Consider the following 16,517-nt stretch of genomic DNA (forward strand, 5'->3'; position numbering starts at 1 on the left):
TTAAATTCGGAGCTTAGTTTTTAAAATATCAGATGGTAAGTGACAAATTGATGAGCATGCTTGCTTACAGCATTAAATGACAAATGTGTTTTCTACCTAGTGAGATCTAAAGAAATTCATATTTCTTAGGATCTGTCTAAAAATACAAGATCCTAATTAAATAATCCTGTGAGCAGAATGAAAAAAAAGATCACAATCCACAGAAATTTATGGATTACGGCTAAAGCCGTACCCCGAGGGAAAACTATAGCTATAAATGTCGATATTTAATGAAAAGAAACATAGCAAATAAATAACCTAAATTTCTACTTTAAGAAACTAAACAACAACAAAAAAACAAATTAACCCAAAGCAAGCGGGAATAAGAGAACAATCAAAATGAGAGCAGAAATAAATGAAATAAAGAACAGAAAATTAAAAAACAAAAAACAACAAAATCAAAAGTTAGTTTTTTAAAAAGACTAGTTTATGGTCATGCTACCCCGAACAAGCCCGATCCAATCTGATCTCAGAAGCTAAGCAGGGTTGGACCTGGTTAGTACTTGGATGAGAGACCACCTAGGAAGACCAGGTGCTGTAGGCATAAAAAAAAATAATAATAAAAATAAAAATAAAGGATTATAAACTGACAAGTTCCTTGCAATCTGTGAAGTCAACCAAGGGTTGCTTCGCCTGAAAAAAAAATAAATAAATAAATAAGTAAAAAAAAGAATTTAAAAGATTGAGAAAGTGGACAATCATTAACTAGACTGACCAAGAAAAATAATGAAAGAACATTCAAGTTGCAAAAATTAGGCATGAAAGAGGAGATATTACTATGGACTTTATAGAAATCAAAAGGATTGTACTGAAATCCTATGAACAACTGTACACAAACAAACTGGGTGATTTGACCACACAGTCGAGCCGTGAAACGAAGGGAAGCCCAGGGTGTAGGGCGCCGTGGCCTCTGCCTCGACACGTCCTCGAGCGTTGCGCATCCCTGTCTCATGGGGAGCAACTAAGAGTAGTCAAAGTACATTGATTGACTTACCGATTCCAACTTATGTTATGTAGAAACATAGGGTTTACACAAATGCACCGTCGCTTATGCGAAAGCAAGTAGCTGAGGTGTCCGTGGCACTGCATTTTCCCCAGGTTTGTTCGGACTCCGATCCACCATAATACGTCCGGTTTTCCTCAGAATCGTTGACTTTTTTTTTTTTTTTCATTTGCAAAACCACTGCCCTGGTTTCCCACGTACTCCAAAAGATGACATTATTTGTAAACAAACAAAAATAAAATGTAAATTCCAGATAAACTAATTTAAATATGAAAATATTTTAAACAAAGTGAAGTTCCTCGAAGTCATGTATCTGCGTGTTTGCTTTCTCCGAGGCCTCGTTTGGTAGAAAGTGACACAGGGGACCCACGGCCATTATCGAGAAGCATGGTGGACGCAGCAGAAGGGTGCCCGCTGGGAGCCTGGACCAAGTGAGCTGCGGTCAGCTCTGGGATGCTCATCCCCCTGGGGACCCCATCAAATCTAAACTCCTGCAGTTATCATTCTGAGACCTTCGTGGCCACTTTCAAGTTCAAGGTAATTTTAATAAAACCTGTTTGTCGATGGTTGAAAACTCCAGTGTTTTTAAAAATTATTGCCTAATCGAGCATGACTTATTTACCTTCAGGAATTCCAATGTCTGTAACGTATAAATTTAAATTATATTTATAATCGAAAACACATAAAAATCAGAATAATTAGAAATCATAATAATTCGTAGTAATTTAAGGTAGATAGATGGAGATGATTGCTCATTCTCCCTTTTAATCATTAATAGGACATGTTTACATGTTAAAGCGAAACATAAATTAGGATATCGATGCCTATGAAATCCCTGGTTAATTACCTTACTGGCATAATTTAAAAAGCCTAAATAAATAAAAACAATTGATTTCTACCCAGACTTCACGACATCTCTAATGAAGTTGAATGGACGTGGTTGTGATTTATGATCTGCCACTTACCAGCTCTGTGATGTCGGCCAGATTCTAGACTCTTCTGAGCCATGACCCTTAATTTACAATGTGAGGAACGCTGAATTATTCCATATTTGGGAGTAAAACAGATAGACCGTTAGAGAAATGCAGATCTAGGGAGACAGGCAAATGTAAAGTTGACATTTCGAAGAAGCATAATTATTATTACCACCACTCATGAGACTCACTTGATAAAAGCTGTGAGCTTCAGGTGCATTTCAACAGTACAATTCAATGCGACCCTAAGTTAGGGAGCCGGCAACAGGAGTATATTGGTACACAGAAGGAATAGACGCAAACAGCAGGCATCTTTGGTCTATTCCTGGTGTGTAATGTCTTCAATTTAGAGTTAGCCATTTGGAAACTCAGTTTAGCAGCGATAATAAAATCCAGGTAAGCCCTGAACACCCTTCCATCTCAACATCCAAGAGAGAGCTTTGTGCGACAACTGTATGATGTCGAAATAGGATGTCCCGTGCCAAACACTTTCTTAATGTCTGTTTTGTAAATCAGATTATATCATTTTGCAAATAGAGAGTCTCTTCCAAAAAAAAAAAAAAAAAAGAACAACATGCATTATTGGGGGAATTTCTGACTTGCAGTAACAATATGTCTAACAAGCTCGGCCAGGCCCAAGGGCAGTCAGCTGCGCAAGGGCGCTCCGAGCATGGCGGGCACGGTGTTCTGCCGAGCAGACAGGAGCTTCTTCCCACCTACGTCCACTTCGGAACCTCTCCATGTCCTTGGTGTAATGACTAAATTGTTACCGGTGCAGATGGAGCGCCATCGAAATCTTGAGATCCCTCGGAGGTGACCATATGGCTCCCCTCACCTTTTAATATTTAATGACGGTCCTTGGGCACTCTCCAGTTATTAAGCAAAAAGTACGAGGAAAGACTGTTCAAAATATTCTACCCAAGAAAATCCACCCTACAGGATTTAAACTTCTTTAAAATGAGCATTTCACTCACACATAATAAAATATTTGCTAAATAATTTGCTGGAAGACCAATTATCTTTTGGTAGATGTTTTTCTCTTTTGAAGTATAATCGGTCTCAAACACCCTTTCTAGCTGTTAATTTTATAAACTGATGACAGGCTTCCAACACAAAGTCATGACCAAGAAGCACTGTTGAGAAAAAAAACCTGATAATTTTACTACCTTCGAAAAAAATGGAGTGAGTGACAAGGTCTACCTTCTCCATGAACGTAGCAAGATCGCTATCAAGAATAACTGCCCTGGAGTTCTCCGTGCTGCTGGTTACCCCCGTTTTACTGAGAGGACAGACATTTAACACTGCGAAGCATCCGTTCAAACATTTTTGGAGGCTGAGTCCCGATCTGCGGGCGTGTCATTAAGAGCCACGCCCTCTCAACAGATGCATCCTGAGGCCCGAGACGCAGGTCTCACTGTGGAAGCTATTAGCTTATATTTCGAAGGCTAGAGTCCATTAAGTGTGATTAGTGTTTCACGGCTATCTACTCGAGCTGTTGCATCAGTGGGTTATTTTTTAAAGTTCTTTTTTCCTTCCATCTGATCATTTGTGTTTTCATCAGTCATTATTTACACGAGCCAAGATACGGAAACAACCTAAGTGTCCATCAATGGATGAATGGATAAAGAAGATGTGACATATACATACAAAGGAATACTACTCAGTCATAAAAAAGATGGAATATTGTCATTTGGTACGACGTGGATGGATTTTGAGGATATTGTGCTAAGTGAAATAAGTCAGACAGAAAAGGAGAAACAGGTAAGATCCCACTCATATGTGAAATACAAAACAAAAACGTAACGAAACAAAGCAGAACAAAAACAAACTCATAGATACGGACTGTAGAATGAGGGTTCCCAGTGGGGAAGGGGGTTGGGGGGTGAGTAGAGGGACATGTACATGGGAACTGAGGGAAACTAGATTTTTGCTGGTGCTCATGAAATAGGTCATACGGACACTAAATTATAATGTATTACACCGGAAATGTACATAATGTTATTAACCAGTGTCATCTCAATAAACGTAAATTTAAAAAAGAATGATGAGTGTCCCATACCCTTTGCTAAACAGCTATCAGCTTTTAGCCAGCACCCAGCATTCACTCCCTTCCACATGCAGAGGGCATCGTGTCCACTAATTAGAAAAACGACAAACAAACCAAACAGAACGAAACTCCACGTGCCCCCGCGGGGTGGGTAAACTTTCCAAGATGTCGCCATTGCTGTTCTAATAAGAGAGTCGGCTGGAGTCGCTTCCCCGTTTAGGTGCTGCTCTGCTTTCTGTGGCTTTAGTCACGGCGTGCGGGTCGGTGCTAACGTGTGGGCTTGACTGACATCCGGAGCGAGCTGCTAAGGCGAGAGTTTGTTTTAACAACGATGAGACTGAGAAGAGGCTAGTCCCCTGCTTCACTTCCTAGTGTCAAAAAAAATTTGCTCTATTTTGATACTTGCCTTTGTTCCCTTCATTTGGGAATTAAACTCTATGATAAACAGACATTACAACTTGTTTCAGGAAGTGAGTGGCTGTGGCTTTGATGGATGCCCCTGGCTCGCTCTAGGCTGCCATTCAGTAATTGCTGCCACCAGGCACAGTGCAAACCCACCTGCCTTCAGTCCTCCGTTTGGACAATGCGCCCTCTTTAGAATTCTCCGGCTAACCCTTGAGCTGATGTTAATAGCTCCCTCGCCATGTCCCGAGGCTAGCTATCTTGGCACTAAACCCTCCATCGTGTAAAGTCCCGTTGCTCAGGTAACACTTTGCTGCCTCCAGAGTGATCTTCTGTGATACAGGCGTTCACCAGGCATTCATCTCTCTTCCAGGTGGCTTGAAGGGGTAATCACATAATTTACTTGGAGCCACATTCACGGTAGCTTCCTTTCTCTAGAAGAAAGGCCAGCGGAACATAATTTTAAACGTGCTTATCATAAAAGAATTTGGACAACTAGAGGCAGACAAATCTCCATCCTGAAATTATAAGTCATGAATTTGTCTAATTCCATTCTATCTGAGATTAAATTATTCAGCCCTCTCGCCACCATTTGGATAAAGGCGAGAAAGGGACCTTCCTTGTCCAGGTCTCTGCGGGGAAATACATTTTACGGTCGTTGAGTGACTGCAGAGAATTCACGTCTTCAGCTGGTTTACAAAAGCCTGGGTGGGCTCCGCCCTATAGGACAGACTAACCGCAGCCAAATGCAAGGCGTGGGGACAGCTACTGTTCCCTGAGATGACAGATGGACTCGTTGCTGTCAGTCCCATTGGTTCTAATAAGATATTCAAAATATCTGTAATTTCTAATCTTTTTAAACTCTGTAACAGGCTCTGTGGAAGTCTCAATCTGCCTCATTGGAGCTGTGAATTAGTATTTTGGGGTTAAACGCAAAATCATCGCACACTGAGTCACTGATGTCATCACAGGGTCACACATGGTCCTCATTTGTCCTAGGACTGAGAGGTCATATTCGAATTATTTAAACCCAGTAGAAAAACAGAAGCTATAATTTGGCCCGAAACCTGCACCAGTCCTGTCTAGGTTTAAGTAAATGGTCGAGCTCAGTTCGTTGGGTTAACGATGCATAAATCTAAAGTGCTGGGCCAGGTATGAAAGTATCGGAAGACAATACGATAGATGTTTAAACATGTCGGCGATTTCGAGCTTCCGAGCCAGGTGCTCTGTTCAAGAATTTTATAATTTTAGGACCAGTGGAGCTGTCGCCAGATTCATTCTACAGGAGAGAGACTTCCGAATCCACGTCGGGCAGGTCTCATAAATTTGGAGGTGTGTGGATCGCTTTCTTCTTCAACGAACAACTTTGCGGTTGACTCTCGGTTGCTTCCAGTTCCATGATAGCTTGAACTTTTTTGGTCAAATCCCCAGAAGATCTCGTGAGAATAAATTGCTCAAAAAGGGGCCCAAGATGCGTAGAATCAGACTTCGGGTCCTTTATCTTCCTTTGGATGTTCCTTAAAATGGGACCTTCTGGGAAGAGACCAGGAGAGGAGCGAGCGTGACTCCGGACTCCAGCAGGTGTCTGCGGAGAAGGGGAAACAGGTCGGTGCTTCTCCGACTTTGTGTATGCCCCGCCCTTCCTTTGACCTTGCCCTTCGTGACCCTTCTGGAAATGTGCGAACGCGCACTTGTGCATTCGTGTCCGAATGGAAACTTCGTTTCGATTTCACACGCTTCCCATCCCTGTGCATGTCCCTCTGCACGCGCTTCATGTCAGCGCGTTTGCAAACACTCGCAGTACCTGCGGCAGCCGAGGGGTCTGTCTCGGGATGGCTCCTCGGATTCGCACTGTCAAACGAGGCGTCGCCAAGCTGAGCTGGGCTTACGCTTCACTTTCCTGCCGCTTAGGAGACTTTCATGTTGTTATTTGTTTGAAAATAATGAAGAACTTCAAGGGCGAAAGCAGAGCGTTGAGCCGGGGGCCGGAGCGGAGTGCGGGGCCTGCGACGCGGTGGCCCAAGGCGGACCCCGAGGCCACGGCGCGCCCTGCTCCGTAAGCCGCCGGTCAGCGCTACCAGCAGCGGCGACGACGGCAGCGGCAGCAGCGGTAAAACGAGAGCAGACGGAACCCTGAAGCCGCCCCGGCGCCTCGTCTCCCTCGGCCCCTCCGCTTCACTGAGAAACAGCGGTCGACGGTTTCTGACCCGCCAGACGTCCGCCCACCTTTTGTTCTACCTTGCGCCTCGCTGGGGCACGGCGGCCGACCTCCCCAGGCCACCCCGGAGCTGCTGCTCCCCAGGCCACCCCAGGCCAGGGTCCACCCGTCCCTCACACACGCCACCCGACGAACCCGCACGAGGCGGCCTCGCGACCTCGCCCCGTCCTCAGCCGCGGCCAAGGCGCAGCGACGCCACCCCCGGCTGCAAACGCCTCCAGGTGTCGCTCCTCTGCCGCCTGCCTTTGGGTCGCCTCGGCTCTCCCTGCCCGTCCCCCCGAAACCTCTGTGCGCAGACCACCCCCGGCTGCTCGCAGCTCGCCTGCCCTGCGCGGCCCCTGCCCCCCGCCCCCGGAGCTGCGGGGCTCCATCCCTGGTGGCCTCCGTGGTCTCCTTGTCAGTCTCATCCGCCCTGAACTCTCAGGCGTGTTTCCCCGGGAAGAACGAGGCGTTTTCGGCTCTGTGCCTGGGCCCCTCCCGGCCTCCCCTCTCCGCCTCGCTGACCGCACTGCGGCGGTGACCGTTTCGCATGGTCCCCGCACCCGCCCGCGTGTGCTCCAGATGGCGCGCCTCCCGCGTGCACCTTCGCCATCGGAACTCGCTCTAATCGCCTTCTACCAAAGAGCGTAGCAGGTGCTTAACACAGGCTCGGGGACTGGACGGCGGCGCGTGGAGAAATGCGATAACAAGCGACTCATTTGCCCACCGAGGAAGCGAGGACGGAGGACGGAAGAGTCATTCTAGGGGACTCGTTTGTGTAAACAAGGCTGACAATGAACACCTGAAATATGAATGAATTTTCTCCCGTGTTTTGTTGGGTTTAATTTTTTTTTTCTCTTGCAGGTAGAGTTAGGTAATATTTTTGCAGATAGACGTAACTTTTATTTTTAGTTGTTTGGGAAATACTTTTAGATTTTCGGAAGAATTGCCAAGATTGCACAGCTCGTTCCCCTGTGCCTCTCCTTCGGCTTTCTCTAATATCAATGTCTTACATGACGACGACAACATTATAAAACACTAATTCAAATGGACTTGAACCCGTATTAACTGAACTGTAAAATTTATACAGATTTTTCCCATTTTTTCCTCCAACACTGTTTTCCGTTTCCAGCACCCGATCCGGGACGCCACGTCGTACTTAGACCTCATGTGACCTCGGCCTCCTCTGATGCACAGACCTTCCTTGATCCTTCCTGATATTATACCATTGAAACTCGTGAAGGGTCCCGGTTGGGTATTTTCTAGAATTTCCCCCTACTTGGGTTTACCTAACTATGAGGGCTGGATTGTTTACTCCCACATTGAATCCTTAACCTTTGCTACCTCAGAATGTGACTGTATGTGGAGACGGGGTCTTCCAAGAGGGAATTAAGGTAAAACGAGGTCATATTATATTGGGGTAGATCCTAATCCAATATAAAGGTGTCCTTGTAAGAAAAAGAGGTTAGGACACAGACAGGCGCAGAGGGGACGAGTACGTGAGGACAGATGGAAACGGTGGCCCCGAAGAGGCTTCTCGGGAGAGACCAGCCCTGTGCACACCTTGGCGTCAGGCTGCCAGCCTCCAGGTCTGTGAGAGAATACTGTCTGTTGTTTACATGAAGCAGTCTGTGACATTTGCTACAGCCGTCCTACCAAACTGACGGATGTTTCCTCGTGACTGGCCTGACAATACGGATTTCAGGAAGAATGTCACAGCGGTAGCGTGCCTTCTCCTCGCTTAGGGTAGAGCCCTCGTGGTTTCTTCACTGAAAACTTGTTATTCTCCCTTTCTACAACTCTACAAGTTAGACGCAAGTCACCCAGTTCAGCCCACAGTAAGGAGAAGGATTAAGCCTCGCCTCCCAGAAGAAGCATCAGATTATCTGTGGATTTGGCGCTGAAACAACAGTGAATAACTATGTCGGAGAAGATCATTTGGGAACTTACCAATTCCTTTCCTCCTTGAAATTCTCCCTCTCATTTTAACATCCCCAGTGAATCTCGTCTGCAGCAATTATTACTCTGATGTCATAACGGTGATTTCCTCTCCCTCATCCTTTCTACGTTTATTAATTGGAATTTTCTGTAACATTCGTCTCTTCTCCATTCGTTTATTATTTTAGTTGGTTATGGATACCAGTGTGGATTCCTGGTATTACTTTTATTCTTGGGGTTGTAACACAATACAACGGTTATTTATTTTGAGGTCCAGCTTGTTCCAGCTTCAGCCTTTGGGACGACATTTGGGTTAGCTCTTGAGACTCTCGGACACACGACAATTTCTTAGGGGGAGGGCACTTATTTCCTGCAGGCTCGGCTGGTATTTTTCCTGCCTCAGTATTAGAATCCGCCATGTTTTCGAGGAGTCGCGATTCCTTTTATTAGAGAATGGTATTTAGAAAACAAGACCTGGCTCCTTGGTGTGCTTGCTCCCCCCGGGGTGTCAGTGAGCACACCTTCTCGGCGGACCCTGCCCCTATGCATCTATAACTGCTTCTGCATCCATCCATCTGTGCGCATGTATATAAGCCTCAGCGTGAGCTCCCACTCCGAGCCAGCCCACAGAGGGAACTTTTTAAATGGAAACCATTACATTTTGCATTGGCCTCTTTCCTGCTATGTATTTTTTTTCTCCTAAATAAGACACGCACACATCTGGCTTATAGATCTAGATCAAGCGACTGAAACCTCATTTGCACTAATCCAGGGATAGGCTGGAACTCTGGCCAGTGCAGGTAGGATGCTAAGTGCATGGCGTTTGGATGGATGTCCACTTCCTTGGGCTCCCCCGGGAGCTTGGTGAATCCTGCTTTCATCTGGCCTGGAGTAAGCACCACTCGGGTGACACCCACGATGACACATCTGCTATTGATATTTCCCCATACTTAAGCAGGGGGTCCCCTTTGGTCTTTTTTCCCTGACTTCCAACCCTATGTTTAGTGAATTCTAAGAATACGTACACATATAGCCACGTAAATTCTATTTGGGGGAAAAAAATCTGTTATGTAGATCTCTAGTGCCTGACTGCTTCTGAAATGCGTGAGTGGGTTCGTGAATGTTTTGTTCTATACTATGCATGGGCTTTCTGTGCACGGCTTACTTCGTATATAATGACTCCGGGAAGAGAGAAAGCGTTTCCGTTTCGGTGCCGGCGGCTGAGAGCAGGAACGGAGCAGAGCCTGAGCTCTGTGCATTTTCGCAAGGGCTGGACATCGTGAGCAGCAGGTGCCCAGGACTGACATCTGGGGGACGCAGGACTAACCCGGCCTGACCTTCCACGTGGACTCTCTGTGTGTGGGTAGGTAAGCCGCCAAGCCTCTCGGCGCCTCTCATGGCTGACCTCTACAAAGAAGGGCTGGTCGCACTGCATTCAGATGACAAGGACAGGGACTGCCCGGGCCTGGCGGCTGGCTGAGCTCGTTCAGCTCTCATGGCAGATCACTTGACTTTTCATTTCTTTCATATGAAGGTGGTGCTGAAGCTGGATTTTACTTGTCTCCCTCCTGTGTCGGGAGAATGATCGGCGCTCTGAGCGTGTCCCCAGGCTGCCCGACTCTGCATCACCGGGTCATCGCCCACTTACGGGTCTGTCCCTCCGGACGCCTCCGCTGGGGGAGCGAATGTTTGTCAGATGCCACCTTCCGCTCCCCATGCCTCCCAGGAGCAGGGTGCTCTCAGCGGGCTGGTTCCCTTTGTGTGTGTCTCTCTCGTCCAATTACTTTGTAACATCTGACACTTGTCTCCCGCCCCGCTCTCTCTGCTTCTCCTCATAAAGGATTGAGTTGTGTTTTATCCTCTAATCCTTTCAAAATACTGTGTACCTTTCTAAATGATGGCAACCCTCTGACAAGGCCAGGGAGATGAGAAAGCTGGAAAGCACATCAGAAGGGCCCGCTAAATCTGCTGTGACAACAGGGGTGGATGCGAGGACTTGCTTCCTCGAGGTCTGAAAGCACCTTTGTTCTGTTTCCGAGGAAAGAGAGAGGGCAGTGGAGTCCTGTTGGTGTTTAGTGTCCCTCCGCTGTCAATCACGACGGCATTGAGGGGAAAATAAAAGATTAAGAGAAAACGGGGCAAAACCTAAATGGAAAGACGCAAGTAAGACGATTTGCATAGCGCTAACCACCGCGGCCGCTCTCGTTCACGCACCGAGGCGGGCGCGGCTGGCAGAGATGGCCGTTTCGCACCTGGAGGAATGTGGGGAAGTCACCAGAACCAGATGTCTGGCTTCCACCTTGGCTGGAGAGTTTTTCGAATACTGAGTGCACTTTAAAGAAAAGACACATTCAGGGATTTTTTTTTTTTTTCCTCGCTCTCTTAGCAAGGTGCTCATTTGCATCAGGTTGTCAAGAGTTATGACATTTCATGTTATTAATGTCACGTCCATTATTCCACTGAATATCAGCTGCCTTCGCCTACGAAATGTAAATGTTTCTGACTACATGGCCGTAACTAGAGACCCCGAGGAAAGGGAAAAAGGAAACACAGGTCTCGGGACTGTGGGTGGGCCAGCTTGCCAGCTCCTGTGTCATTCACTGCCACGAATTTGGAAAAACATTCACTCAGTGTCAGAAGGATGACACAGACACACACGCATGCACAGGAACACGCATACCCAGAGCTGTTTTTATTCTAGAAATCCAGTGCAATTCAACAAACACTTGGAGCCCACTCTTTTGGAAAGAATTGTGTCAAGGTTGTAGAGAGGTAGAAAGTAATTTGGTGAATAAACGGCTGGCTCGAAAAGAATCAGGTGCCTGAAGATTAAAAGGTCAAATGTTGGAACCAAGTGGATGTATAATTTTCCACTTTAAGGCAGTGAGAATTATTGAATTATTGAAGACTTCGATGACATTTATATGACTTATTCACAGAAATGTATTCACTGACTTGAAATTTTTTTTGATATAATCAAATCTTTAAAAAATAATGTTTTTTTTTAATTTTAATTCGGGAAATAGAATCAGTGCGTTTTAATATATTTCATTTCTGAATGATCTTAATCTTTAGACAAGCCCTAAAAGAAGATGCAGGTTTTACTGAGCATTTTAAAACTAAATAATTAGACCTAAAATTCATTTCTAAACTGAAAAGAGTTTTTAAGTGTAATTTTTTTATTATAAAAATTTTCAAAATTACAGAAAAGACCAGAGATTAATGCAATAATCAACTAGATTCAACACTTAAAATTTTGCTCCATTTTTTACATTTACTGTTTTATACTTCTATCTAGAGAGAGAAATACACAGACAGATCCATCTATAGAAAATGCTTTGCTATACCACCCATGTACATAACAAAAATATCACTCCTATACCAGATGAAATTAGCAATGATTCCCTAATATCATTTTGTTCCAAACCATGTGCCTGTTTGCACTCATTTCGAAATATTTTAGAACCGATTTTATCAAACGGAGACATAAAGCCTTGGCGTCGATGGCATCCTGTGCCTCCCCGTCCTGCTTTAGCACAGACTGCCCGCTTCTTCCCCGAAGCCTTTTTAATTTTTTCCAGAATATTGACTTGGAAGAGAACAAAGCAGCAAGGTTTTCATGTGGCACGTCCTGGGTTTGTCTGATTGTTTTCTTACTGTATCTTTTAACTTGCTTCTCTCGCTTTTCTATTCCCCGTAAACCGAAGGTTAGGTCTACAGTTATTTTTAGCAAGAACACTCCGTGTGTCATGTTACACACTTGACATTTCAGCATATCCGGACGTGGCTCTTGTCAGCTTGCGGTGTTATTAGTGATGCTAAATTTAATCGCTCGGCTAAGGTGGTGACAACCGTTCGTATAAGGAATTTAGTATCCGTTGGTGATGCTTGCGCAGATCAACGACTTTAAGGGGGGAGAGGGGTTTGGAAAATAATTTTAACAGTATTACTGCTTTTTCATTTATTAATTAACATTGTTATGGAAAAAACAGCTTTATCTCATCAACTGGAGTTATCTATGCTTACACCTAAAGCTTCTGAGGAAGGAATTAACCCTTTCTACTAGTTCCTATAATTCAGAATATGGATTTGATTTCATAATCTCCCACAATTAGTTTTTTTTTCCTCTCTATCTTTTTTGAGAGATTAAATATTTTTAATTATTCGACTTGTTATTCTGAATTATATTTATCATTTTTTGTTGATACCCAAAGTTTCCCCAGTTTAGCCACCGTGAGCCCCTCCATGGAGCTCTGTGTCCTTTTGACTGGACCTCACTGGTCTGTGAATGTACCTGCTGCACACCTGAAATCAGCTTTTGTCTAAGAGACACTGGCTCTTGCTAGTGGTGAATGGTCTTTAAAGTCAGCTTTGGGCACCAGGAGCGCTTACTGCTACAGGTGTCATTACGTCTCGGCTGCTTTGACCAAAAGAGCACAGCAAAATATACATTTTAAAAAGTATATTATGAAATCATATTTCAAAAAAATTAACATTCAGAGGATTTTAAAACCTATTTGACCTTGTGATTTTTCTATTTTCTCTTATATTGAAAGTCTTGGTTAATAATATCATTAACTTGTTTACTGATTTGTATCTCTTACAATCTGCAGAAAATAATGTCAAAATTACAATAGCATTGTCATCATTAAAATAGAACTACTGAGTAAAATTTTGGATGTATTTTTAATCTCTTTGTTCTTTAAAATATCTGTTTCATTGATAATGTACTATTAGAATTGTATGTTAAAAATAACTTGAAATGTTTCTTATCGATATGGTTATGTTAGCTATCTACTATACAATTAGGGTCCTTTATTTTTGTTAAATTAAAAAATTAAATTTTCTTTTTTTTTTTTTACTTAACTTTATCTGTTCATGTGTGAAACATTGACATGATTCAAATGTCAAATCTAGATTAAGTTATACTTATGGAGGTTTCATAGCGATATCTACTTCGCTAAATATAATTATTTTTATTTGTTTCAGGTTTGTCTTTCCACTGTTTCTTTCTGCAAAAATAAGATGTGTGTATTTTTTACCTCCTTTAAAAAAAAAATGTAACGTAATGAATATGCCATTCTGTAGCTTCTTTTCAACCTAAAAATATATTCCGATCATCACTCACTAGTCCCTTTCTCGTCCTCCCATCCAGCAAGCTTCCCATGGTCCAGATGCGTCTTCTTTTCTTGACAAAGGCTTCGCTTTCATGCTTCGCTTTTCTTTCGTTTTCATATGTGTCATCAGTAATTTGGGAGTAACTTTATTTTCTCGTAAGTGACTTAAACTTCGTATGTAGAGGTGCACATATTTTTCTGCATAACTTTGAAATTTTAAGTTTTATTAGAATATGTTTTAGAATGAATTTTCCTGGGTCACATTTTCCAGGTATCTGAGAATGTGCCTCATATGTGGTTTTCAAGTTTTATTTGATTGTGGGAAAGTGGTGTGTGTGTGTGTGTGTGTGTGTGTGTGTTACAGTTTTAAATATTAATTCTGTTCCATTGTTTTGTTTTCTCTGGGGAGTGGAGTGGGCGGTGTCAATTACTCCAATTATACCTCTGTTGGAGCTTTGTATATTTTCCACACATATTTTTGAACCTTTTGATAATATTCTTAATTCTGTTTAATTTTCTTAGCTCTTTTACCTATATTGTCTCTAATATTTATTATTTTCAGTTATGCATTTTCTGTCTCTGGTGCATTAAAATTTAGTCTTAATGTCTGACACATGCTTTTTTCTCTAGCTTCATTCCATCACAAATGAGCTCCTGCTTTGTGTTTTCCTCCTTTTTTTTGTCTAGTACTATCCTGAGATTTTGAATTTCTGCTTCGTGACATCTTATATCTGTTTCTGTATGAATAATTGCTGTATTTAAATTTGAAATGGTTTGTGGCTAACTATTTTCTGCTCTGCGACTGCTTTGAGTGTGTGTGTGTGTGTATGTGTGTGTGTGTGAAATCTCACATTTTGAAAGTGTTGAGTTTCACTTTTTTTTTTTTCTCAAGTTCTGGAGCATTCTTTTCTCTTACGGTATTAAAGGGCAATTTTTAAGTAGCTAGGCACATTGATATGAGTCTTCCTCTTTCTTATTATCTTGCTTCAGTTACTTTATTATTTTCTTCATCATCATGCTTAAAGAAAAATATCAGAGTGCCAAAAATGAGTTTGTATCCTGATAAAGAAAAAAATGAACTAAAGATATAAAAATCTTCAACATAGATGTAATTAAAAAAATAACTTTGAAATTTCAATTGAACAGGAAGAGATGGGAGAAAAATAAATCTTAAATAATGCTTTAAACCCTCATTAATATTGAGAGGAAAAATAAAAAACTGTAGAAGATATAAATAACAGGGTCAATAAACTATCGGAAAATAGACATAAATTTACAATTCAATAGATAAAGAATGTACATATTGATATATTTTCAAAGGAGGCCATGATTTAGATAACAAAATAAAACCGATGCATTCTAAATGATCAACATTATATTTTTCTCTCATCTCAAAGCCAAAAAAAATGTTTTTATTTATTAGGAAATTACTAAACCATTTATTAAATAATCCTGGTGATAAAGTGAAAAATAATAGAGAAATCGTAACTGAAAACATTATAGTAAAAGGACAAATAACTTTGAACATGTGGATTTTTGAGGATACATTTAAAACAGAAATTGGAGAGACATTTTGAACTTTAAAAACATTTTTGAGGAAAACCTGGAAATCTAATCTAATGTGAAGAACTAAGCGTCCACTTGAAAACACAGAGAAAAACCAGAAAGTAAACAAACAAAGAAGAAGAAGAAATTTAAGGACCATAAGCAACTTTGTAAGAATAGACGGGAAGGTGCCTACGATCCCTCAGAGGTAGCAAAGACGTTGCTGTCCAAACAGCAGTGACGGTGACAGACTGGAGAAGCGTCGCGTCTCACAGCAGAGCTACGCGAGAGCCATATCAGGAATCTGAGCACACGGACGGACCTGCCAGCTCCACCTCCGTCAGCGTCTGCGTCAGCAATCTCTCTCGGGGTCGCTGCCATATTTTTCCGCCTAATCTGTTCTCCCATCTCCGGAGTTGGAGAGACAATGGGTTACTAGGAAGGAGGGGTCTTCTAGAAGCCTGTGGTTCCTTTAATAGCACCAGGACGACTACTACTACTACTATTGAAAAAAAGGTTACCATTATCATTATTATTATTAACAATTAAAAATTAATAGTCAGGGTTGTGGGGGAGAGGGATGACTAGGTGGAGCACAGATGATTTTCGGGGCAGTGGATGCTCTGTATGACACCACAGCGGCTGATTCGGGTCATTATACCCTTGTCCACACCCTTAGAACACACGACACCAAGAATGAACCCAGATGTGAGCTATAAACATTGGTAGCTGTAGCACGCATCAGTGGCAACCAATGTCCCAGCTGGTACAGGATGTTGCTTGTGGGAGAGGCTGGGGACATGTTGGGTAGAAGGTATTTGTATTTTCTCGCTAATTTTGCTGTGAACCTATATATGCTCTAAACAATATAGTCTTTAAAAAAACAAAACAAAAGCAAAATAACCGTACCTTTTGGGTGAGGTAGGGATGCAGAAAGGACTCCCATGGACTCACTAAACTCAGTGGCACTGTCACTGTTCACGCCTTCATAAGTGGTTTCCCTGTGACAGAAGCCCACACAAAAGCCAGTCACCCAGGATTCCGCCTTTAAACATATTAGAGTGAGTCCCCTCCCGCTTCTCGCTCTGCCTGCTCTCTTCCCCTGACCTCTGCTCATCCCAAACAATTCTTACGCAGAGTCACCGAGATGCGGGCAGAACAGGTAGAAGTCTAGGATGGAGAGGCGCAGTCATGGCCCGGATGGGGCGTCGGAGCGGAGCAGGCTGTGTGCATCTCTGAGAAGCACCGCAGGCTT

At 43.1% G+C, this 16,517-nt stretch overlaps 1 pseudogene; it reads left to right on the plus strand.

Annotated features, from left to right (window-relative positions):
- Positions 1 to 464: 464 nt before the first annotated feature.
- Positions 465 to 583, plus strand: LOC112484111 (annotated as a pseudogene).
- The last annotated feature ends 15,934 nt before the right edge of the window (positions 584 to 16,517 follow it).

This window comes from Pteropus alecto, unplaced genomic scaffold, assembly GCF_000325575.1.
Source record: "Pteropus alecto unplaced genomic scaffold, ASM32557v1 scaffold137, whole genome shotgun sequence".
In the NCBI taxonomy this organism is placed as follows: Eukaryota; Metazoa; Chordata; class Mammalia; order Chiroptera; family Pteropodidae; genus Pteropus; species Pteropus alecto.